We start from the raw sequence: 22854 nt of genomic DNA on the forward strand, positions 1-22854 counted from the left end.
AAGTGACCTCCTTCCTTTACACTGCGCAGCTGCTGGCACTTAGGCCTCTCCTAGATCTGCTCGGAAATGCAATCCTAACCTCTGTCTCAGAGAAAGCTGGTGAGACTGCGCCGTGACGCACTTCGAAGCAACAGCGCACTGCAATAACTCTTGCTTCAACCCAAAATTGGCACGTGGCGTCTGCCTAGGATCCTTGCTCCTTGATCCTCTCTCTGCTTCGGACTGACAAGCTGCTGTCTGTTGTCACAGGGGTTTGTTGGCAACACAGGGGATGGTAGCCCTTTGAAAACCAATTTGCTAAAGATAGGCCACAAGTGCTGCTTTGGAAACGTTGCTCCACTACTCGGCTGTGCACACCGCTTGGCTACTTTAGCCTACAGCTAGCAGCCGCCTTTTCATTCCAGCGCTTTGGGGTGTAGAGTGAACCAGGCCCACGCTGCTGACAAAACATGCCCCACGCTGCTGACAAAACATGCCCCTCGGTGCTGTTCGGGAGCCCAATCTTTCTGTCCCTCTCCTCTCCCTCTTCAGCAAAAGGGCACAAGACAGCAGGCCTCCACTGGCCATGCTCTGGGTCTGCGATGCAGTGAGAGCGCGAAAAGTGTTCGAATGCCTACAACACCTGGTATTCCGAGATGGTCTCCCATCACAGGTACTAACCAGGCCCAACCCTGCTTAGCTTCCGAGATCAGACGAGATCGGGCGCGCTAAGGGTGGTATGGCGTAGGCCACAGCAGGGCTTCCTTTACCTCCCCTTATCCTGCGCACAGGCTCCTTCCACCCGATGCCGCCTTTGTTGTTGCTGCTGCTGCTGCTGCTAGTGCTGGTTGCTTTTGTTCACTGCTGGAGCATGTGTCTTTCAGCCCGCCCGGTCCTTCTTGCTCAGTCTGTAGTGGCAGCGGCCTTTTAGGCGCCCCCTTTTCTTTTTGCCTCTTTCCTGCAGGCCGAGCCTGGGTCTGCCAACTTGTAGCTTCCTAGGTCTTTTAGGGGGAAAGCAAGCGAAGCCCTGTTGCCTCCAGTACTGTTAGGAACCAGTCTTGTCGGCGCGCATTACGTAATGCGGGCTAAAAGTGCTTGGGGCCCGCTGCTTGATTGGGCACATACACTTGCAAGCATCGCCCTTCTTTTGGATTGCTCAGCTGCTGGCGCAAATACGTCTCCCGTCTGCCCTGCCTTGCGGTCCTAGCATGTGCTTTAGAGGCTGTGCTGGTCGTTACGTGGTGCCCCGGCACTGCGTAGTAGTGGAGTATAGAAAGCCTTGCTTATGGCTTGCACTTAAATGTCACTTCTGCCTGCCATCCTGCAATGTATGTGTGGATAGATGGAAGTGAAATATCTGTACATTTCTCTTTTTTTGTTTTTTAAATGCTGCTTTTCTCTTGGACCGCGTCATATCCTATCACCAACCGCATTGATTTAGTTTTTTGTTGTTGCTGTGACCGACACTTTACCACCGTAACACTGACTTGTGCTTGCCCACTTCTCTCTATCCTGTATCACTCAAAGACATTGTATTGTTGCCTCGTTACTCGTGTCCAGAAACACGAGAGAAGGAAAAAGAAAAAGAAAGCGAGAGAGAAAGAAAGAAAGAAAGAAAGAAAGAAAGAAAGAAAAAAACGCCACACTGAAACGTAAAGCCAGAAAAGAAATGTGTGTTTAAAAAAAAAAAAAAAAAAAAAAAGAAATCCTCCGAATGAGTGAATGTGAAATTGCATAGCGTAGATCGCCCCCTGCTGGTAGGAGATCGAAAAAGCAAAAGCCTACAACACCTGGTATTCCCAGGCGGTCTCCCATCCAAGTACTAACCAGGCCCGACCCTGCTTAGCTTCCGAGATCAGACGAGATCGGGCGTGTTCAGGGTGGTATGGCCGTAGGCAGAAACTAGGCTCCTTTAACCTCCTCTTATTCTGTTCTTCAACACCCAGGCACCTACCTCCCTACCTCCCTCCCTCCCTCCCTCCCAGCTGCTTCATTTGCTGCTCTTGCAACTCACTGCTCAAAGGGCCCACTGACAAATGCGCTTGACGCCTACTTCTTACTTCTATCCCTACACTCCTAAGTGACCTCCTTCCTTTACACTGCGCAGCTGCTGGCACTTAGGCCTCTCCTAGATCTGCTCGGAAATGCAATCCTAACCTCTGTCTCAGAGAAAGCTGGTGAGACTGCGCCGTGACGCACTTCGAAGCAACAGCGCACTGCAATAACTCTTGCTTCAACCCAAAATTGGCACGTGGCGTCTGCCTAGGATCCCTGCTCCTTGATCCTCTCTCCGCTTCGGACTGACAAGCTGCTGTCTGTTGTCACAGGGGTTTGTTGGCAACACAGGGGATGGTAGCCCTTTGAAAACCAATTTGCTAAAGATAGGCCACAAGTGCTGCTTTGGAAACGTTGCTCCACTACTCGGCTGTGCACACCGCTTGGCTACTTTAGCCTACAGCTAGCAGCGGCCTTTTCATTCCAGCGCTTTGGGGTGTAGAGTGAACCAGGCCCACGCTGCTGACAAAACATGCCCCACGCTGCTGACAAAACATGCCCCTCGGTGCTGTTCGGGAGCCCAATCTTTCTGTCCCTCTCCTCTCCCTCTTCAGCAAAAGGGCACAAGACAGCAGGCCTCCACTGGCCATGCTCTGGGTCTGCGATGCAGTGAGAGCGCGAAAAGTGTTCGAATGCCTACAACACCTGGTATTCCGAGATGGTCTCCCATCACAGGTACTAACCAGGCCCAACCCTGCTTAGCTTCTGAGATCAGACGAGATCGGGCACGCTAAGGGTGGTATGGCGTAGGCCACAGCAGGGCTTCCTTTACCTCCCCTTATCCTGCGCACAGGCTCCTTCCACCCGATGCCGCCTTTGTTGTTGCTGCTGCTGCTGCTGCTAGTGCTGGTTGCTTTTGTTCACTGCTGGAGCATGTGTCTTTCAGCCCGCCCGGTCCTTCTTGCTCAGTCTGTAGTGGCAGCGGCCTTTTAGGCGCCCCCTTTTCTTTTTGCCTCTTTCCTGCAGGCCGAGCCTGGGTCTGCCAACTTGTAGCTTCCTAGGTCTTTTAGGGGGAAAGCAAGCGAAGCCCTGTTGCCTCCAGTACTGTTAGGAACCAGTCTTGTCGGCGCGCATTACGTAATGCGGGCTAAAAGTGCTTGGGGCCCGCTGCTTGATTGGGCACATACACTTGCAAGCATCGCCCTTCTTTTGGATTGCTCAGCTGCTGGCGCAAATACGTCTCCCGTCTGCCCTGCCTTGCGGTCCTAGCATGTGCTTTAGAGGCTGTGCTGGTCGTTACGTGGTGCCCCGGCACTGCGTAGTAGTGGAGTATAGAAAGCCTTGCTTATGGCTTGCACTTAAATGTCACTTCTGCCTGCCATCCTGCAATGTATGTGTGGATAGATGGAAGTGAAATATCTGTACATTTCTCTTTTTTTGTTTTTTAAATGCTGCTTTTCTCTTGGACCGCGTCATATCCTATCACCAACCGCATTGATTTAGTTTTTTGTTGTTGCTGTGACCGACACTTTACCACCGTAACACTGACTTGTGCTTGCCCACTTCTCTCTATCCTGTATCACTCAAAGACATTGTATTGTTGCCTCGTTACTCGTGTCCAGAAACACGAGAGAAGGAAAAAGAAAAAGAAAGCGAGAGAGAAAGAAAGAAAGAAAGAAAGAAAGAAAGAAAGAAAAAAACGCCACACTGAAACGTAAAGCCAGAAAAGAAATGTGTGTTTAAAAAAAAAAAAAAAAAAAAAAGAAATCCTCCGAATGAGTGAATGTGAAATTGCATAGCGTAGATCGCCCCCTGCTGGTAGGAGATCGAAAAAGCAAAAGCCTACAACACCTGGTATTCCCAGGCGGTCTCCCATCCAAGTACTAACCAGGCCCGACCCTGCTTAGCTTCCGAGATCAGACGAGATCGGGCGTGTTCAGGGTGGTATGGCCGTAGGCAGAAACTAGGCTCCTTTAACCTCCTCTTATTCTGTTCTTCAACACCCAGGCACCTACCTCCCTCCCTCCCTCCCAGCTTCTTCATTTGCTGCTCTTGCAACTCACTGCTCAAAGGGCCCACTGACAAATGCGCTTGACGCCTACTTCTTACTTCTATCCCTACACTCCTAAGTGACCTCCTTCCTTTACACTGCGCAGCTGCTGGCACTTAGGCCTCTCCTAGATCTGCTCGGAAATGCAATCCTAACCTCTGTCTCAGAGAAAGCTGGTGAGACTGCGCCGTGACGCACTTCGAAGCAACAGCGCACTGCAATAACTCTTGCTTCAACCCAAAATTGGCACGTGGCGTCTGCCTAGGATCCTTGCTCCTTGATCCTCTCTCCGCTTCGGACTGACAAGCTGCTGTCTGTTGTCACAGGGGTTTGTTGGCAACACAGGGGATGGTAGCCCTTTGAAAACCAATTTGCTAAAGATAGGCCACAAGTGCTGCTTTGGAAACGTTGCTCCACTACTCGGCTGTGCACACCGCTTGGCTACTTTAGCCTACAGCTAGCAGCCGCCTTTTCATTCCAGCGCTTTGGGGTGTAGAGTGAACCAGGCCCACGCTGCTGACAAAACATGCCCCACGCTGCTGACAAAACATGCCCCTCGGTGCTGTTCGGGAGCCCAATCTTTCTGTCCCTCTCCTCTCCCTCTTCAGCAAAAGGGCACAAGACAGCAGGCCTCCACTGGCCATGCTCTGGGTCTGCGATGCAGTGAGAGCGCGAAAAGTGTTTGAATGCCTACAACACCTGGTATTCCGAGATGGTCTCCCATCACAGGTACTAACCAGGCCCAACCCTGCTTAGCTTCCGAGATCAGACGAGATCGGGCGCGCTAAGGGTGGTATGGCGTAGGCCACAGCAGGGCTTCCTTTACCTCCCCTTATCCTGCGCACAGGCTCCTTCCACCCGATGCCGCCTTTGTTGTTGCTGCTGCTGCTGCTGCTAGTGCTGGTTGCTTTTGTTCACTGCTGGAGCATGTGTCTTTCAGCCCGCCCGGTCCTTCTTGCTCAGTCTGTAGTGGCAGCGGCCTTTTAGGCGCCCCCTTTTCTTTTTGCCTCTTTCCTGCAGGCCGAGCCTGGGTCTGCCAACTTGTAGCTTCCTAGGTCTTTTAGGGGGAAAGCAAGCGAAGCCCTGTTGCCTCCAGTACTGTTAGGAACCAGTCTTGTCGGCGCGCATTACGTAATGCGGGCTAAAAGTGCTTGGGGCCCGCTGCTTGATTGGGCACATACACTTGCAAGCATCGCCCTTCTTTTGGATTGCTCAGCTGCTGGCGCAAATACCTCTCCCGTCTGCCCTGCCTTGCGGTCCTAGCATGTGCTTTAGAGGCTGTGCTGGTCGTTACGTGGTGCCCCGGCACTGCGTAGTAGTGGAGTATAGAAAGCCTTGCTTATGGCTTGCACTTAAATGTCACTTCTGCCTGCCATCCTGCAATGTATGTGTGGATAGATGGAAGTGAAATATCTGTACATTTCTCTTTTTTTGTTTTTTAAATGCTGCTTTTCTCTTGGACCGCGTCATATCCTATCACCAACCGCATTGATTTAGTTTTTTGTTGTTGCTGTGACCGACACTTTACCACCGTAACACTGACTTGTGCTTGCCCACTTCTCTCTATCCTGTATCACTCAAAGACATTGTATTGTTGCCTCGTTACTCGTGTCCAGAAACACGAGAGAAGGAAAAAGAAAAAGAAAGCGAGAGAGAAAGAAAGAAAGAAAGAAAGAAAGAAAGAAAGAAAGAAAAAAACGCCACACTGAAACGTAAAGCCAGAAAAGAAATGTGTGTTTTAAAAAAAAAAAAAAAAAAAAAAAGAAATCCTCCGAATGAGTGAATGTGAAATTGCATAGCGTAGATCGCCCCCTGCTGGTAGGAGATCGAAAAAGCAAAAGCCTACAACACCTGGTATTCCCAGGCGGTCTCCCATCCAAGTACTAACCAGGCCCGACCCTGCTTAGCTTCCGAGATCAGACGAGATCAGGCGTGTTCAGGGTGGTATGGCCGTAGGCAGAAACTAGGCTCCTTTAACCTCCTCTTATTCTGTTCTTCAACACCCAGGCACCTACCTCCCTCCCTCCCTCCCTCCCTCCCAGCTTCTTCATTTGCTGCTCTTGCAACTCACTGCTCAAAGGGCCCACTGACAAATGCGCTTGACGCCTACTTCTTACTTCTATCCCTACACTCCTAAGTGACCTCCTTCCTTTACACTGCGCAGCTGCTGGCACTTAGGCCTCTCCTAGATCTGCTCGGAAATGCAATCCTAACCTCTGTCTCAGAGAAAGCTGGTGAGACTGCGCCGTGACGCACTTCGAAGCAACAGCGCACTGCAATAACTCTTGCTTCAACCCAAAATTGGCACGTGGCGTCTGCCTAGGATCCTTGCTCCTTGATCCTCTCTCTGCTTCGGACTGACAAGCTGCTGTCTGTTGTCACAGGGGTTTGTTGGCAACACAGGGGATGGTAGCCCTTTGAAAACCAATTTGCTAAAGATAGGCCACAAGTGCTGCTTTGGAAACGTTGCTCCACTACTCGGCTGTGCACACCGCTTGGCTACTTTAGCCTACAGCTAGCAGCGGCCTTTTCATTCCAGCGCTTTGGGGTGTAGAGTGAACCAGGCCCACGCTGCTGACAAAACATGCCCCACGCTGCTGACAAAACATGCCCCTCGGTGCTGTTCGGGAGCCCAATCTTTCTGTCCCTCTCCTCTCCCTCTTCAGCAAAAGGGCACAAGACAGCAGGCCTCCACTGGCCATGCTCTGGGTCTGCGATGCAGTGAGAGCGCGAAAAGTGTTCGAATGCCTACAACACCTGGTATTCCGAGATGGTCTCCCATCACAGGTACTAACCAGGCCCAACCCTGCTTAGCTTCCGAGATCAGACGAGATCGGGCGCGCTAAGGGTGGTATGGCGTAGGCCACAGCAGGGCTTCCTTTACCTCCCCTTATCCTGCGCACAGGCTCCTTCCACCCGATGCCGCCTTTGTTGTTGCTGCTGCTGCTGCTGCTAGTGCTGGTTGCTTTTGTTCACTGCTGGAGCATGTGTCTTTCAGCCCGCCCGGTCCTTCTTGCTCAGTCTGTAGTGGCAGCGGCCTTTTAGGCGCCCCCTTTTCTTTTTGCCTCTTTCCTGCAGGCCGAGCCTGGGTCTGCCAACTTGTAGCTTCCTAGGTCTTTTAGGGGGAAAGCAAGCGAAGCCCTGTTGCCTCCAGTACTGTTAGGAACCAGTCTTGTCGGCGCGCATTACGTAATGCGGGCTAAAAGTGCTTGGGGCCCGCTGCTTGATTGGGCACATACACTTGCAAGCATCGCCCTTCTTTTGGATTGCTCAGCTGCTGGCGCAAATACGTCTCCCGTCTGCCCTGCCTTGCGGTCCTAGCATGTGCTTTAGAGGCTGTGCTGGTCGTTACGTGGTGCCCCGGCACTGCGTAGTAGTGGAGTATAGAAAGCCTTGCTTATGGCTTGCACTTAAATGTCACTTCTGCCTGCCATCCTGCAATGTATGTGTGGATAGATGGAAGTGAAATATCTGTACATTTCTCTTTTTTTGTTTTTTAAATGCTGCTTTTCTCTTGGACCGCGTCATATCCTATCACCAACCGCATTGATTTAGTTTTTTGTTGTTGCTGTGACCGACACTTTACCACCGTAACACTGACTTGTGCTTGCCCACTTCTCTCTATCCTGTATCACTCAAAGACATTGTATTGTTGCCTCGTTACTCGTGTCCAGAAACACGAGAGAAGGAAAAAGAAAAAGAAAGCGAGAGAGAAAGAAAGAAAGAAAGAAAGAAAGAAAGAAAGAAAGAAAAAAACGCCACACTGAAACGTAAAGCCAGAAAAGAAATGTGTGTTTAAAAAGAAAAAAAAAAAGAAAAGAAATCCTCCGAATGAGTGAATGTGAAATTGCATAGCGTAGATCGCCCCCTGCTGGTAGGAGATCGAAAAAGCAAAAGCCTACAACACCTGGTATTCCCAGGCGGTCTCCCATCCAATTACTAACCAGGCCCGACCCTGCTTAGCTTCCGAGATCAGGCGTGTTCAGGGTGGTATGGCCGTAGGCAGAAACTAGGCTCCTTTAACCTCCTCTTATTCTGTTTTTCAACACCCAGGCACCTACCTCCCTCCCAGCTTCTTCATTTGCTGCTCTTGCAACTCACTGCTCAAAGGGCCCACTGACAAATGCGCTTGACGCCTACTTCTTACTTCTATCCCTACACTCCTAAGTGACCTCCTTCCTTTACACTGCGCAGCTGCTGGCACTTAGGCCTCTCCTAGATCTGCTCGGAAATGCAATCCTAACCTCTGTCTCAGAGAAAGCTGGTGAGACTGCGCCGTGACGCACTTCGAAGCAACAGCGCACTGCAATAACTCTTGCTTCAACCCAAAATTGGCACGTGGCGTCTGCCTAGGATCCTTGCTCCTTGATCCTCTCTCCGCTTCGGACTGACAAGCTGCTGTCTGTTGTCACAGGGGTTTGTTGGCAACACAGGGGATGGTAGCCCTTTGAAAACCAATTTGCTAAAGATAGGCCACAAGTGCTGCTTTGGAAACGTTGCTCCACTACTCGGCTGTGCACACCGCTTGGCTACTTTAGCCTACAGCTAGCAGCGGCCTTTTCATTCCAGCGCTTTGGGGTGTAGAGTGAACCAGGCCCACGCTGCTGACAAAACATGCCCCACGCTGCTGACAAAACATGCCCCTCGGTGCTGTTCGGGAGCCCAATCTTTCTGTCCCTCTCCTCTCCCTCTTCAGCAAAAGGGCACAAGACAGCAGGCCTCCACTGGCCATGCTCTGGGTCTGCGATGCAGTGAGAGCGCGAAAAGTGTTTGAATGCCTACAACACCTGGTATTCCGAGATGGTCTCCCATCACAGGTACTAACCAGGCCCAACCCTGCTTAGCTTCCGAGATCAGACGAGATCGGGCGCGCTAAGGGTGGTATGGCGTAGGCCACAGCAGGGCTTCCTTTACCTCCCCTTATCCTGCGCACAGGCTCCTTCCACCCGATGCCGCCTTTGTTGTTGCTGCTGCTGCTGCTGCTAGTGCTGGTTGCTTTTGTTCACTGCTGGAGCATGTGTCTTTCAGCCCGCCCGGTCCTTCTTGCTCAGTCTGTAGTGGCAGCGGCCTTTTAGGCGCCCCCTTTTCTTTTTGCCTCTTTCCTGCAGGCCGAGCCTGGGTCTGCCAACTTGTAGCTTCCTAGGTCTTTTAGGGGGAAAGCAAGCGAAGCCCTGTTGCCTCCAGTACTGTTAGGAACCAGTCTTGTCGGCGCGCATTACGTAATGCGGGCTAAAAGTGCTTGGGGCCCGCTGCTTGATTGGGCACATACACTTGCAAGCATCGCCCTTCTTTTGGATTGCTCAGCTGCTGGCGCAAATACGTCTCCCGTCTGCCCTGCCTTGCGGTCCTAGCATGTGCTTTAGAGGCTGTGCTGGTCGTTACGTGGTGCCCCGGCACTGCGTAGTAGTGGAGTATAGAAAGCCTTGCTTATGGCTTGCACTTAAATGTCACTTCTGCCTGCCATCCTGCAATGTATGTGTGGATAGATGGAAGTGAAATATCTGTACATTTCTCTTTTTTGTTTTTTAAATGCTGCTTTTCTCTTGGACCGCGTCATATCCTATCACCAACCGCATTGATTTAGTTTTTTGTTGTTGCTGTGACCGACACTTTACCACCGTAACACTGACTTGTGCTTGCCCACTTCTCTCTATCCTGTATCACTCAAAGACATTGTATTGTTGCCTCGTTACTCGTGTCCAGAAACACGAGAGAAGGAAAAAGAAAAAGAAAGCGAGAGAGAAAGAAAGAAAGAAAGAAAGAAAGAAAGAAAGAAAGAAAAAAACGCCACACTGAAACGTAAAGCCAGAAAAGAAATGTGTGTTTAAAAAAAAAAAAAAAAAAAAAAAAGAAATCCTCCGAATGAGTGAATGTGAAATTGCATAGCGTAGATCGCCCCCTGCTGGTAGGAGATCGAAAAAGCAAAAGCCTACAACACCTGGTATTCCCAGGCGGTCTCCCATCCAAGTACTAACCAGGCCCGACCCTGCTTAGCTTCCGAGATCAGGCGTGTTCAGGGTGGTATGGCCGTAGGCAGAAACTAGGCTCCTTTAACCTCCTCTTATTCTGTTCTTCAACACCCAGGCACCTACCTCCCTCCCTCCCTCCCTCCCAGCTTCTTCATTTGCTGCTCTTGCAACTCACTGCTCAAAGGGCCCACTGACAAATGCGCTTGACGCCTACTTCTTACTTCTATCCCTACACTCCTAAGTGACCTCCTTCCTTTACACTGCGCAGCTGCTGGCACTTAGGCCTCTCCTAGATCTGCTCGGAAATGCAATCCTAACCTCTGTCTCAGAGAAAGCTGGTGAGACTGCGCCGTGACGCACTTCGAAGCAACAGCGCACTGCAATAACTCTTGCTTCAACCCAAAATTGGCACGTGGCGTCTGCCTAGGATCCTTGCTCCTTGATCCTCTCTCTGCTTCGGACTGACAAGCTGCTGTCTGTTGTCACAGGGGTTTGTTGGCAACACAGGGGATGGTAGCCCTTTGAAAACCAATTTGCTAAAGATAGGCCACAAGTGCTGCTTTGGAAACGTTGCTCCACTACTCGGCTGTGCACACCGCTTGGCTACTTTAGCCTACAGCTAGCAGCCGCCTTTTCATTCCAGCGCTTTGGGGTGTAGAGTGAACCAGGCCCACGCTGCTGACAAAACATGCCCCACGCTGCTGACAAAACATGCCCCTCGGTGCTGTTCGGGAGCCCAATCTTTCTGTCCCTCTCCTCTCCCTCTTCAGCAAAAGGGCACAAGACAGCAGGCCTCCACTGGCCATGCTCTGGGTCTGCGATGCAGTGAGAGCGCGAAAAGTGTTCGAATGCCTACAACACCTGGTATTCCGAGATGGTCTCCCATCACAGGTACTAACCAGGCCCAACCCTGCTTAGCTTCCGAGATCAGACGAGATCGGGCGCGCTAAGGGTGGTATGGCGTAGGCCACAGCAGGGCTTCCTTTACCTCCCCTTATCCTGCGCACAGGCTCCTTCCACCCGATGCCGCCTTTGTTGTTGCTGCTGCTGCTGCTGCTAGTGCTGGTTGCTTTTGTTCACTGCTGGAGCATGTGTCTTTCAGCCCGCCCGGTCCTTCTTGCTCAGTCTGTAGTGGCAGCGGCCTTTTAGGCGCCCCCTTTTCTTTTTGCCTCTTTCCTGCAGGCCGAGCCTGGGTCTGCCAACTTGTAGCTTCCTAGGTCTTTTAGGGGGAAAGCAAGCGAAGCCCTGTTGCCTCCAGTACTGTTAGGAACCAGTCTTGTCGGCGCGCATTACGTAATGCGGGCTAAAAGTGCTTGGGGCCCGCTGCTTGATTGGGCACATACACTTGCAAGCATCGCCCTTCTTTTGGATTGCTCAGCTGCTGGCGCAAATACGTCTCCCGTCTGCCCTGCCTTGCGGTCCTAGCATGTGCTTTAGAGGCTGTGCTGGTCGTTACGTGGTGCCCCGGCACTGCGTAGTAGTGGAGTATAGAAAGCCTTGCTTATGGCTTGCACTTAAATGTCACTTCTGCCTGCCATCCTGCAATGTATGTGTGGATAGATGGAAGTGAAATATCTGTACATTTCTCTTTTTTTGTTTTTTAAATGCTGCTTTTCTCTTGGACCGCGTCATATCCTATCACCAACCGCATTGATTTAGTTTTTTGTTGTTGCTGTGACCGACACTTTACCACCGTAACACTGACTTGTGCTTGCCCACTTCTCTCTATCCTGTATCACTCAAAGACATTGTATTGTTGCCTCGTTACTCGTGTCCAGAAACACGAGAGAAGGAAAAAGAAAAAGAAAGCGAGAGAGAAAGAAAGAAAGAAAGAAAGAAAGAAAGAAAGAAAGAAAAAAACGCCACACTGAAACGTAAAGCCAGAAAAGAAATGTGTGTTTAAAAAAAAAAAAAAAAAAAAAAAAGAAATCCTCCGAATGAGTGAATGTGAAATTGCATAGCGTAGATCGCCCCCTGCTGGTAGGAGATCGAAAAAGCAAAAGCCTACAACACCTGGTATTCCCAGGCGGTCTCCCATCCAAGTACTAACCAGGCCCGACCCTGCTTAGCTTCCGAGATCAGACGAGATCGGGCGTGTTCAGGGTGGTATGGCCGTAGGCAGAAACTAGGCTCCTTTAACCTCCTCTTATTCTGTTCTTCAACACCCAGGCACCTACCTCCCTCCCTCCCTCCCTCCCTCCCAGCTGCTTCATTTGCTGCTCTTGCAACTCACTGCTCAAAGGGCCCACTGACAAATGCGCTTGACGCCTACTTCTTACTTCTATCCCTACACTCCTAAGTGACCTCCTTCCTTTACACTGCGCAGCTGCTGGCACTTAGGCCTCTCCTAGATCTGCTCGGAAATGCAATCCTAACCTCTGTCTCAGAGAAAGCTGGTGAGACTGCGCCGTGACGCACTTCGAAGCAACAGCGCACTGCAATAACTCTTGCTTCAACCCAAAATTGGCACGTGGCGTCTGCCTAGGATCCTTGCTCCTTGATCCTCTCTCCGCTTCGGACTGACAAGCTGCTGTCTGTTGTCACAGGGGTTTGTTGGCAACACAGGGGATGGTAGCCCTTTGAAAACCAATTTGCTAAAGATAGGCCACAAGTGCTGCTTTGGAAACGTTGCTCCACTACTCGGCTGTGCACACCGCTTGGCTACTTTAGCCTACAGCTAGCAGCGGCCTTTTCATTCCAGCGCTTTGGGGTGTAGAGTGAACCAGGCCCACGCTGCTGACAAAACATGCCCCACGCTGCTGACAAAACATGCCCCTCGGTGCTGTTCGGGAGCCCAATCTTTCTGTCCCTCTCCTCTCCCTCTTCAGCAAAAGGGCACAAGACAGCAGGCCTCCACTGGCCATGCTCTGGGTCTGCGATGCAGTGAGAGCGCGAAAAGTGTTCGAATGCCTACAACACCTGGTATTCCGAGATGGTCTCCCATCACAGGTACTAACCAGGCCCAACCCTGCTTAGCTTCTGAGATCAGACGAGATCGGGCACGCTAAGGGTGGTATGGCGTAGGCCACAGCAGGGCTTCCTTTACCTCCCCTTATCCTGCGCACAGGCTCCTTCCACCCGATGCCGCCTTTGTTGTTGCTGCTGCTGCTGCTGCTAGTGCTGGTTGCTTTTGTTCACTGCTGGAGCATGTGTCTTTCAGCCCGCCCGGTCCTTCTTGCTCAGTCTGTAGTGGCAGCGGCCTTTTAGGCGCCCCCTTTTCTTTTTGCCTCTTTCCTGCAGGCCGAGCCTGGGTCTGCCAACTTGTAGCTTCCTAGGTCTTTTAGGGGGAAAGCAAGCGAAGCCCTGTTGCCTCCAGTACTGTTAGGAACCAGTCTTGTCGGCGCGCATTACGTAATGCGGGCTAAAAGTGCTTGGGGCCCGCTGCTTGATTGGGCACATACACTTGCAAGCATCGCCCTTCTTTTGGATTGCTCAGCTGCTGGCGCAAATACGTCTCCCGTCTGCCCTGCCTTGCGGTCCTAGCATGTGCTTTAGAGGCTGTGCTGGTCGTTACGTGGTGCCCCGGCACTGCGTAGTAGTGGAGTATAGAAAGCCTTGCTTATGGCTTGCACTTAAATGTCACTTCTGCCTGCCATCCTGCAATGTATGTGTGGATAGATGGAAGTGAAATATCTGTACATTTCTCTTTTTTTGTTTTTTAAATGCTGCTTTTCTCTTGGACCGCGTCATATCCTATCACCAACCGCATTGATTTAGTTTTTTGTTGTTGCTGTGACCGACACTTTACCACCGTAACACTGACTTGTGCTTGCCCACTTCTCTCTATCCTGTATCACTCAAAGACATTGTATTGTTGCCTCGTTACTCGTGTCCAGAAACACGAGAGAAGGAAAAAGAAAAAGAAAGCGAGAGAGAAAGAAAGAAAGAAAGAAAGAAAGAAAGAAAGAAAGAAAGAAAAAAACGCCACACTGAAACGTAAAGCCAGAAAAGAAATGTGTGTTTTAAAAAAAAAAAAAAAAAAGAAATCCTCCGAATGAGTGAATGTGAAATTGCATAGCGTAGATCGCCCCCTGCTGGTAGGAGATCGAAAAAGCAAAAGCCTACAACACCTGGTATTCCCAGGCGGTCTCCCATCCAAGTACTAACCAGGCCCGACCCTGCTTAGCTTCCGAGATCAGACGAGATCAGGCGTGTTCAGGGTGGTATGGCCGTAGGCAGAAACTAGGCTCCTTTAACCTCCTCTTATTCTGTTCTTCAACACCCAGGCACCTACCTCCCTCCCAGCTTCTTCATTTGCTGCTCTTGCAACTCACTGCTCAAAGGGCCCACTGACAAATGCGCTTGACGCCTACTTCTTACTTCTATCCCTACACTCCTAAGTGACCTCCTTCCTTTACACTGCGCAGCTGCTGGCACTTAGGCCTCTCCTAGATCTGCTCGGAAATGCAATCCTAACCTCTGTCTCAGAGAAAGCTGGTGAGACTGCGCCGTGACGCACTTCGAAGCAACAGCGCACTGCAATAACTCTTGCTTCAACCCAAAATTGGCACGTGGCGTCTGCCTAGGATCCTTGCTCCTTGATCCTCTCTCCGCTTCGGACTGACAAGCTGCTGTCTGTTGTCACAGGGGTTTGTTGGCAACACAGGGGATGGTAGCCCTTTGAAAACCAATTTGCTAAAGATAGGCCACAAGTGCTGCTTTGGAAACGTTGCTCCACTACTCGGCTGTGCACACCGCTTGGCTACTTTAGCCTACAGCTAGCAGCGGCCTTTTCATTCCAGCGCTTTGGGGTGTAGAGTGAACCAGGCCCACGCTGCTGACAAAACATGCCCCACGCTGCTGACAAAACATGCCCCACGCTGCTGACAAAACATGCCCCTCGGTGCTGTTCGGGAGCCTAATCTTTCTGTCCCTCTCCTCTCCCTCTTCAGCAAAAGGGCACAAGACAGCAGGCCTCCACTGGCCATGCTCTGGGTCTGCGATGCAGTGAGAGCGCGAAAAGTGTTCGAATGCCTACAACACCTGGTATTCCGAGATGGTCTCCCATCACAGGTACTAACCAGGCCCAACCCTGCTTAGCTTCCGAGATCAGGCGCGCTAAGGGTGGTATGGCGTAGGCCACAGCAGGGCTTCCTTTACCTCCCCTTATCCTGCGCACAGGCTCCTTCCACCCGATGCCGCCTTTGTTGTTGCTGCTGCTGCTGCTGCTAGTGCTGGTTGCTTTTGTTCACTGCTGGAGCATGTGTCTTTCAGCCCGCCCGGTCCTTCTTGCTCAGTCTGTAGTGGCAGCGGCCTTTTAGGCGCCCCCTTTTCTTTTTGCCTCTTTCCTGCAGGCCGAGCCTGGGTCTGCCAACTTGTAGCTTCCTAGGTCTTTTAGGGGGAAAGCAAGCGAAGCCCTGTTGCCTCCAGTACTGTTAGGAACCAGTCTTGTCGGCGCGCATTACGTAATGCGGGCTAAAAGTGCTTGGGGCCCGCTGCTTGATTGGGCACATACACTTGCAAGCATCGCCCTTCTTTTGGATTGCTCAGCTGCTGGCGCAAATACGTCTCCCGTCTGCCCTGCCTTGCGGTCCTAGCATGTGCTTTAGAGGCTGTGCTGGTCGTTACGTGGTGCCCCGGCACTGCGTAGTAGTGGAGTATAGAAAGCCTTGCTTATGGCTTGCACTTAAATGTCACTTCTGCCTGCCATCCTGCAATGTATGTGTGGATAGATGGAAGTGAAATATCTGTACATTTCTCTTTTTTTGTTTTTTAAATGCTGCTTTTCTCTTGGACCGCGTCATATCCTATCACCAACCGCATTGATTTAGTTTTTTGTTGTTGCTGTGACCGACACTTTACCACCGTAACACTGACTTGTGCTTGCCCACTTCTCTCTATCCTGTATCACTCAAAGACATTGTATTGTTGCCTCGTTACTCGTGTCCAGAAACACGAGAGAAGGAAAAAGAAAAAGAAAGCGAGAGAGAAAGAAAGAAAGAAAGAAAGAAAGAAAGAAAAAAACGCCACACTGAAACGTAAAGCCAGAAAAGAAATGTGTGTTTAAAAAAAAAAAAAAAAAAAAAAAAGAAATCCTCCGAATGAGTGAATGTGAAATTGCATAGCGTAGATCGCCCCCTGCTGGTAGGAGATCGAAAAAGCAAAAGCCTACAACACCTGGTATTCCCAGGCGGTCTCCCATCCAAGTACTAACCAGGCCCGACCCTGCTTAGCTTCCGAGATCAGACGAGATCGGGCGTGTTCAGGGTGGTATGGCCGTAGGCAGAAACTAGGCTCCTTTAACCTCCTCTTATTCTGTTCTTCAACACCCAGGCACCTACCTCCCTCCCAGCTTCTTCATTTGCTGCTCTTGCAACTCACTGCTCAAAGGGCCCACTGACAAATGCGCTTGACGCCTACTTCTTACTTCTATCCCTACACTCCTAAGTGACCTCCTTCCTTTACACTGCGCAGCTGCTGGCACTTAGGCCTCTCCTAGATCTGCTCGGAAATGCAATCCTAACCTCTGTCTCAGAGAAAGCTGGTGAGACTGCGCCGTGACGCACTTCGAAGCAACAGCGCACTGCAATAACTCTTGCTTCAACCCAAAATTGGCACGTGGCGTCTGCCTAGGATCCTTGCTCCTTGATCCTCTCTCCGCTTCGGACTGACAAGCTGCTGTCTGTTGTCACAGGGGTTTGTTGGCAACACAGGGGATGGTAGCCCTTTGAAAACCAATTTGCTAAAGATAGGCCACAAGTGCTGCTTTGGAAACGTTGCTCCACTACTCGGCTGTGCACACCGCTTGGCTACTTTAGCCTACAGCTAGCAGCCGCCTTTTCATTCCAGCGCTTTGGGGTGTAGAGTGAACCAGGCCCACGCTGCTGACAAAACATGCCCCACGCTGCTGACAAAACATGCCCCTCGGTGCTGTTCGGGAGCCCAATCTTTCTGTCCCTCTCCTCTCCCTCTTCAGCAAAAGGGCACAAGACAGCAGGCCTCCACTGGCCATGCTCTGGGTCTGCGATGCAGTGAGAGCGCGAAAAGTGTTCGAATGCCTACAACACCTGGTATTCCGAGATGGTCTCCCATCACAGGTACTAACCAGGCCCAACCCTGCTTAGCTTCTGAGATCAGACGAGATCGGGCGCGCTAAGGGTGGTATGGCGTAGGCCACAGCAGGGCTTCCTTTACCTCCCCTTATCCTGCGCACAGGCTCCTTCCACCCGATGCCGCCTTTGTTGTTGCTGCTGCTGCTGCTGCTAGTGCTGGTTGCTTTTGTTCACTGCTGGAGCATGTGTCTTTCAGCCCGCCCGGTCCTTCTTGCTCAGTCTGTAGTGGCAGCGGCCTTTTAGGCGCCCCCTTTTCTTTTTGCCTCTTTCCTGCAGGCCGAGCCTGGGTCTGCCAACTTGTAGCTTCCTAGGTCTTTTAGGGGGAAAGCAAGCGAAGCCCTGTTGCCTCCAGTACTGTTAGGAACCAGTCTTGTCGGCGCGCATTACGTAATGCGGGCTAAAAGTGCTTGGGGCCCGCTGCTTGATTGGGCACATACACTTGCAAGCATCGCCCTTCTTTTGGATTGCTCAGCTGCTGGCGCAAATACGTCTCCCGTCTGCCCTGCCTTGCGGTCCTAGCATGTGCTTTAGAGGCTGTGCTGGTCGTTACGTGGTGCCCCGGCACTGCGTAGTAGTGGAGTATAGAAAGCCTTGCTTATGGCTTGCACTTAAATGTCACTTCTGCCTGCCATCCTGCAATGTATGTGTGGATAGATGGAAGTGAAATATCTGTACATTTCTCTTTTTTTGTTTTTTAAATGCTGCTTTTCTCTTGGACCGCGTCATATCCTATCACCAACCGCATTGATTTAGTTTTTTGTTGTTGCTGTGACCGACACTTTACCACCGTAACACTGACTTGTGCTTGCCCACTTCTCTCTATCCTGTATCACTCAAAGACATTGTATTGTTGCCTCGTTACTCGTGTCCAGAAACACGAGAGAAGGAAAAAGAAAAAGAAAGCGAGAGAGAAAGAAAGAAAGAAAGAAAGAAAGAAAGAAAGAAAGAAAAAAACGCCACACTGAAACGTAAAGCCAGAAAAGAAATGCCTGTTTTAAAAAAAAAAAAAAAAAAGAAATCCTCCGAATGAGTGAATGTGAAATTGCATAGCGTAGATCGCCCCCTGCTGGTAGGAGATCGAAAAAGCAAAAGCCTACAACACCTGGTATTCCCAGGCGGTCTCCCATCCAAGTACTAACCAGGCCCGACCCTGCTTAGCTTCCGAGATCAGACGAGATCGGGCGTGTTCAGGGTGGTATGGCCGTAGGCAGAAACTAGGCTCCTTTAACCTCCTCTTATTCTGTTCTTCAACACCCAGGCACCTACCTCCCTCCCTCCCTCCCAGCTTCTTCATTTGCTGCTCTTGCAACTCACTGCTCAAAGGGCCCACTGACAAATGCGCTTGACGCCTACTTCTTACTTCTATCCCTACACTCCTAAGTGACCTCCTTCCTTTACACTGCGCAGCTGCTGGCACTTAGGCCTCTCCTAGATCTGCTCGGAAATGCAATCCTAACCTCTGTCTCAGAGAAAGCTGGTGAGACTGCGCCGTGACGCACTTCGAAGCAACAGCGCACTGCAATAACTCTTGCTTCAACCCAAAATTGGCACGTGGCGTCTGCCTAGGATCCTTGCTCCTTGATCCTCTCTCCGCTTCGGACTGACAAGCTGCTGTCTGTTGTCACAGGGGTTTGTTGGCAACACAGGGGATGGTAGCCCTTTGAAAACCAATTTGCTAAAGATAGGCCACAAGTGCTGCTTTGGAAACGTTGCTCCACTACTCGGCTGTGCACACCGCTTGGCTACTTTAGCCTACAGCTAGCAGCGGCCTTTTCATTCCAGCGCTTTGGGGTGTAGAGTGAACCAGGCCCACGCTGCTGACAAAACATGCCCCACGCTGCTGACAAAACATGCCCCTCGGTGCTGTTCGGGAGCCCAATCTTTCTGTCCCTCTCCTCTCCCTCTTCAGCAAAAGGGCACAAGACAGCAGGCCTCCACTGGCCATGCTCTGGGTCTGCGATGCAGTGAGAGCGCGAAAAGTGTTTGAATGCCTACAACACCTGGTATTCCGAGATGGTCTCCCATCACAGGTACTAACCAGGCCCAACCCTGCTTAGCTTCCGAGATCAGACGAGATCGGGCGCGCTAAGGGTGGTATGGCGTAGGCCACAGCAGGGCTTCCTTTACCTCCCCTTATCCTGCGCACAGGCTCCTTCCACCCGATGCCGCCTTTGTTGTTGCTGCTGCTGCTGCTGCTAGTGCTGGTTGCTTTTGTTCACTGCTGGAGCATGTGTCTTTCAGCCCGCCCGGTCCTTCTTGCTCAGTCTGTAGTGGCAGCGGCCTTTTAGGCGCCCCCTTTTCTTTTTGCCTCTTTCCTGCAGGCCGAGCCTGGGTCTGCCAACTTGTAGCTTCCTAGGTCTTTTAGGGGGAAAGCAAGCGAAGCCCTGTTGCCTCCAGTACTGTTAGGAACCAGTCTTGTCGGCGCGCATTACGTAATGCGGGCTAAAAGTGCTTGGGGCCCGCTGCTTGATTGGGCACATACACTTGCAAGCATCGCCCTTCTTTTGGATTGCTCAGCTGCTGGCGCAAATACGTCTCCCGTCTGCCCTGCCTTGCGGTCCTAGCATGTGCTTTAGAGGCTGTGCTGGTCGTTACGTGGTGCCCCGGCACTGCGTAGTAGTGGAGTATAGAAAGCCTTGCTTATGGCTTGCACTTAAATGTCACTTCTGCCTGCCATCCTGCAATGTATGTGTGGATAGATGGAAGTGAAATATCTGTACATTTCTCTCTTTTTGTTTTTTAAATGCTGCTTTTCTCTTGGACCGCGTCATATCCTATCACCAACCGCATTGATTTAGTTTTTTGTTGTTGCTGTGACCGACACTTTACCACCGTAACACTGACTTGTGCTTGCCCACTTCTCTCTATCCTGTATCACTCAAAGACATTGTATTGTTGCCTCGTTACTCGTGTCCAGAAACACGAGAGAAGGAAAAAGAAAAAGAAAGCGAAAGAGAAAGAAAGAAAGAAAGAAAGAAAGAAAGAAAAAAACGCCACACTGAAACGTAAAGCCAGAAAAGAAATGTGTGTTTAAAAAAAAAAAAATAAAAAAAAAAAGAAATCCTCCGAATGAGTGAATGTGAAATTGCATAGCGTAGATCGCCCCCTGCTGGTAGGAGATCGAAAAAGCAAAAGCCTACAACACCTGGTATTCCCAGGCGGTCTCCCATCCAAGTACTAACCAGGCCCGACCCTGCTTAGCTTCCGAGATCAGACGAGATCGGGCGTGTTCAGGGTGGTATGGCCGTAGGCAGAAACTAGGCTCCTTTAACCTCCTCTTATTCTGTTCTTCAACACCCAGGCACCTACCTCCCTCCCTCCCTCCCTCCCTCCCAGCTTCTTCATTTGCTGCTCTTGCAACTCACTGCTCAAAGGGCCCACTGACAAATGCGCTTGACGCCTACTTCTTACTTCTATCCCTACACTCCTAAGTGACCTCCTTCCTTTACACTGCGCAGCTGCTGGCACTTAGGCCTCTCCTAGATCTGCTCGGAAATGCAATCCTAACCTCTGTCTCAGAGAAAGCTGGTGAGACTGCGCCGTGACGCACTTCGAAGCAACAGCGCACTGCAATAACTCTTGCTTCAACCCAAAATTGGCACGTGGCGTCTGCCTAGGATCCTTGCTCCTTGATCCTCTCTCCGCTTCAGACTGACAAGCTGCTGTCTGTTGTCACAGGGGTTTGTTGGCAACACAGGGGATGGTAGCCCTTTGAAAACCAATTTGCTAAAGATAGGCCACAAGTGCTGCTTTGGAAACGTTGCTCCACTACTCGGCTGTGCACACCGCTTGGCTACTTTAGCCTACAGCTAGCAGCGGCCTTTTCATTCCAGCGCTTTGGGGTGTAGAGTGAACCAGGCCCACGCTGCTGACAAAACATGCCCCACGCTGCTGACAAAACATGCCCCTCGGTGCTGTTCGGGAGCCCAATCTTTCTGTCCCTCTCCTCTCCCTCTTCAGCAAAAGGGCACAAGACAGCAGGCCTCCACTGGCCATGCTCTGGGTCTGCGATGCAGTGAGAGCGCGAAAAGTGTTTGAATGCCTACAACACCTGGTATTCCGAGATGGTCTCTCATCACAGGTACTAACCAGGCCCAACCCTGCTTAGCTTCCGAGATCAGACGAGATCGGGCGCGCTAAGGGTGGTATGGCGTAGGCCACAGCAGGGCTTCCTTTACCTCCCCTTATCCTGCGCACAGGCTCCTTCCACCCGATGCCGCCTTTGTTGTTGCTGCTGCTGCTGCTGCTAGTGCTGGTTGCTTTTGTTCACTGCTGGAGCATGTGTCTTTCAGCCCGCCCGGTCCTTCTTGCTCAGTCTGTAGTGGCAGCGGCCTTTTAGGCGCCCCCTTTTCTTTTTGCCTCTTTCCTGCAGGCCGAGCCTGGGTCTGCCAACTTGTAGCTTCCTAGGTCTTTTAGGGGGAAAGCAAGCGAAGCCCTGTTGCCTCCAGTACTGTTAGGAACCAGTCTTGTCGGCGCGCATTACGTAATGCGGGCTAAAAGTGCTTGGGGCCCGCTGCTTGATTGGGCACATACACTTGCAAGCATCGCCCTTCTTTTGGATTGCTCAGCTGCTGGCGCAAATACGTCTCCCGTCTGCCCTGCCTTGCGGTCCTAGCATGTGCTTTAGAGGCTGTGCTGGTCGTTACGTGGTGCCCCGGCACTGCGTAGTAGTGGAGTATAGAAAGCCTTGCTTATGGCTTGCACTTAAATGTCACTTCTGCCTGCCATCCTGCAATGTATGTGTGGATAGATGGAAGTGAAATATCTGTACATTTCTCTTTTTTTGTTTTTTAAATGCTGCTTTTCTCTTGGACCGCGTCATATCCTATCACCAACCGCATTGATTTAGTTTTTTGTTGTTGCTGTGACCGACACTTTACCACCGTAACACTGACTTGTGCTTGCCCACTTCTCTCTATCCTGTATCACTCAAAGACATTGTATTGTTGCCTCGTTACTCGTGTCCAGAAACACGAGAGAAGGAAAAAGAAAAAGAAAGCGAGAGAGAAAGAAAGAAAGAAAGAAAGAAAGAAAGAAAGAAAAAAACGCCACACTGAAACGTAAAGCCAGAAAAGAAATGTGTGTTTAAAAAAAAAAAAAAAAAAAAAAAGAAATCCTCCGAATGAGTGAATGTGAAATTGCATAGCGTAGATCGCCCCCTGCTGGTAGGAGATCGAAAAAGCAAAAGCCTACAACACCTGGTATTCCCAGGCGGTCTCCCATCCAAGTACTAACCAGGCCCGACCCTGCTTAGCTTCCGAGATCAGACGAGATCGGGCGTGTTCAGGGTGGTATGGCCGTAGGCAGAAACTAGGCTCCTTTAACCTCCTCTTATTCTGTTCTTCAACACCCAGGCACCTACCTCCCTCCCTCCCTCCCTCCCAGCTTCTTCATTTGCTGCTCTTGCAACTCACTGCTCAAAGGGCCCACTGACAAATGCGCTTGACGCCTACTTCTTACTTCTATCCCTACACTCCTAAGTGACCTCCTTCCTTTACACTGCGCAGCTGCTGGCACTTAGGCCTCTCCTAGATCTGCTCGGAAATGCAATCCTAACCTCTGTCTCAGAGAAAGCTGGTGAGACTGCGCCGTGACGCACTTCGAAGCAACAGCGCACTGCAATAACTCTTGCTTCAACCCAAAATTGGCACGTGGCGTCTGCCTAGGATCCTTGCTCCTTGATCCTCTCTCCGCTTCGGACTGACAAGCTGCTGTCTGTTGTCACAGGGGTTTGTTGGCAACACAGGGGATGGTAGCCCTTTGAAAACCAATTTGCTAAAGATAGGCCACAAGTGCTGCTTTGGAAACG

The 22854-nt window shown here is 51.0% G+C and overlaps 9 non-coding genes and 13 pseudogenes across 9 annotated transcripts; all 22 read right to left on the reverse strand.

The window, feature by feature from the left end:
- Window positions 1-610: 610 nt before the first annotated feature.
- Window positions 611-729, reverse strand: LOC134578266 (5S ribosomal RNA; annotated as a pseudogene).
- A 1028-nt stretch (window positions 730-1757) lies between these two features.
- On the reverse strand, window positions 1758-1876 carry LOC134575808 (5S ribosomal RNA). Its single transcript, XR_010085753.1, has one exon. It is a non-coding gene; the product is annotated as a 5S ribosomal RNA (ribosomal RNA).
- Window positions 1877-2667: 791 nt separating this feature from the next.
- Window positions 2668-2786, reverse strand: LOC134578891 (5S ribosomal RNA; annotated as a pseudogene).
- A 1027-nt stretch (window positions 2787-3813) lies between these two features.
- On the reverse strand, window positions 3814-3932 carry LOC134575867 (5S ribosomal RNA). The gene has a single exon (XR_010085768.1). It is a non-coding gene; the product is annotated as a 5S ribosomal RNA (ribosomal RNA).
- Window positions 3933-4711: 779 nt separating this feature from the next.
- On the reverse strand, window positions 4712-4830 carry LOC134578279 (5S ribosomal RNA; annotated as a pseudogene).
- A 1033-nt stretch (window positions 4831-5863) lies between these two features.
- Window positions 5864-5982, reverse strand: LOC134577421 (5S ribosomal RNA). Its single transcript, XR_010086005.1, has one exon. It is a non-coding gene; the product is annotated as a 5S ribosomal RNA (ribosomal RNA).
- Window positions 5983-6769: 787 nt separating this feature from the next.
- On the reverse strand, window positions 6770-6888 carry LOC134578286 (5S ribosomal RNA; annotated as a pseudogene).
- A 1031-nt stretch (window positions 6889-7919) lies between these two features.
- On the reverse strand, window positions 7920-8028 carry LOC134578730 (5S ribosomal RNA; annotated as a pseudogene).
- A 771-nt stretch (window positions 8029-8799) lies between these two features.
- LOC134578292 (5S ribosomal RNA) lies at window positions 8800-8918 on the reverse strand (annotated as a pseudogene).
- A 1032-nt stretch (window positions 8919-9950) lies between these two features.
- On the reverse strand, window positions 9951-10059 carry LOC134577676 (5S ribosomal RNA; annotated as a pseudogene).
- A 783-nt stretch (window positions 10060-10842) lies between these two features.
- On the reverse strand, window positions 10843-10961 carry LOC134578298 (5S ribosomal RNA; annotated as a pseudogene).
- Window positions 10962-11994: 1033 nt separating this feature from the next.
- On the reverse strand, window positions 11995-12113 carry LOC134575932 (5S ribosomal RNA). Its single transcript, XR_010085781.1, has one exon. It is a non-coding gene; the product is annotated as a 5S ribosomal RNA (ribosomal RNA).
- Window positions 12114-12900: 787 nt separating this feature from the next.
- Window positions 12901-13019, reverse strand: LOC134578897 (5S ribosomal RNA; annotated as a pseudogene).
- Window positions 13020-14051: 1032 nt separating this feature from the next.
- Window positions 14052-14170, reverse strand: LOC134577425 (5S ribosomal RNA). The gene has a single exon (XR_010086006.1). It is a non-coding gene; the product is annotated as a 5S ribosomal RNA (ribosomal RNA).
- A 794-nt stretch (window positions 14171-14964) lies between these two features.
- On the reverse strand, window positions 14965-15073 carry LOC134579125 (5S ribosomal RNA; annotated as a pseudogene).
- A 1025-nt stretch (window positions 15074-16098) lies between these two features.
- On the reverse strand, window positions 16099-16217 carry LOC134576048 (5S ribosomal RNA). Its single transcript, XR_010085807.1, has one exon. It is a non-coding gene; the product is annotated as a 5S ribosomal RNA (ribosomal RNA).
- A 771-nt stretch (window positions 16218-16988) lies between these two features.
- Window positions 16989-17107, reverse strand: LOC134578824 (5S ribosomal RNA; annotated as a pseudogene).
- A 1028-nt stretch (window positions 17108-18135) lies between these two features.
- On the reverse strand, window positions 18136-18254 carry LOC134576170 (5S ribosomal RNA). Its single transcript, XR_010085818.1, has one exon. It is a non-coding gene; the product is annotated as a 5S ribosomal RNA (ribosomal RNA).
- Window positions 18255-19033: 779 nt separating this feature from the next.
- On the reverse strand, window positions 19034-19152 carry LOC134578304 (5S ribosomal RNA; annotated as a pseudogene).
- Window positions 19153-20178: 1026 nt separating this feature from the next.
- LOC134576292 (5S ribosomal RNA) lies at window positions 20179-20297 on the reverse strand. The gene has a single exon (XR_010085829.1). It is a non-coding gene; the product is annotated as a 5S ribosomal RNA (ribosomal RNA).
- A 787-nt stretch (window positions 20298-21084) lies between these two features.
- Window positions 21085-21203, reverse strand: LOC134578839 (5S ribosomal RNA; annotated as a pseudogene).
- Window positions 21204-22231: 1028 nt separating this feature from the next.
- On the reverse strand, window positions 22232-22350 carry LOC134576413 (5S ribosomal RNA). Its single transcript, XR_010085840.1, has one exon. It is a non-coding gene; the product is annotated as a 5S ribosomal RNA (ribosomal RNA).
- Between the last annotated feature and the right edge of the window lie 504 nt (window positions 22351-22854).

Source organism: Pelobates fuscus, chromosome 1 (assembly GCF_036172605.1).
Source record: "Pelobates fuscus isolate aPelFus1 chromosome 1, aPelFus1.pri, whole genome shotgun sequence".
In the NCBI taxonomy this organism is placed as follows: domain Eukaryota; kingdom Metazoa; phylum Chordata; class Amphibia; order Anura; family Pelobatidae; genus Pelobates; species Pelobates fuscus.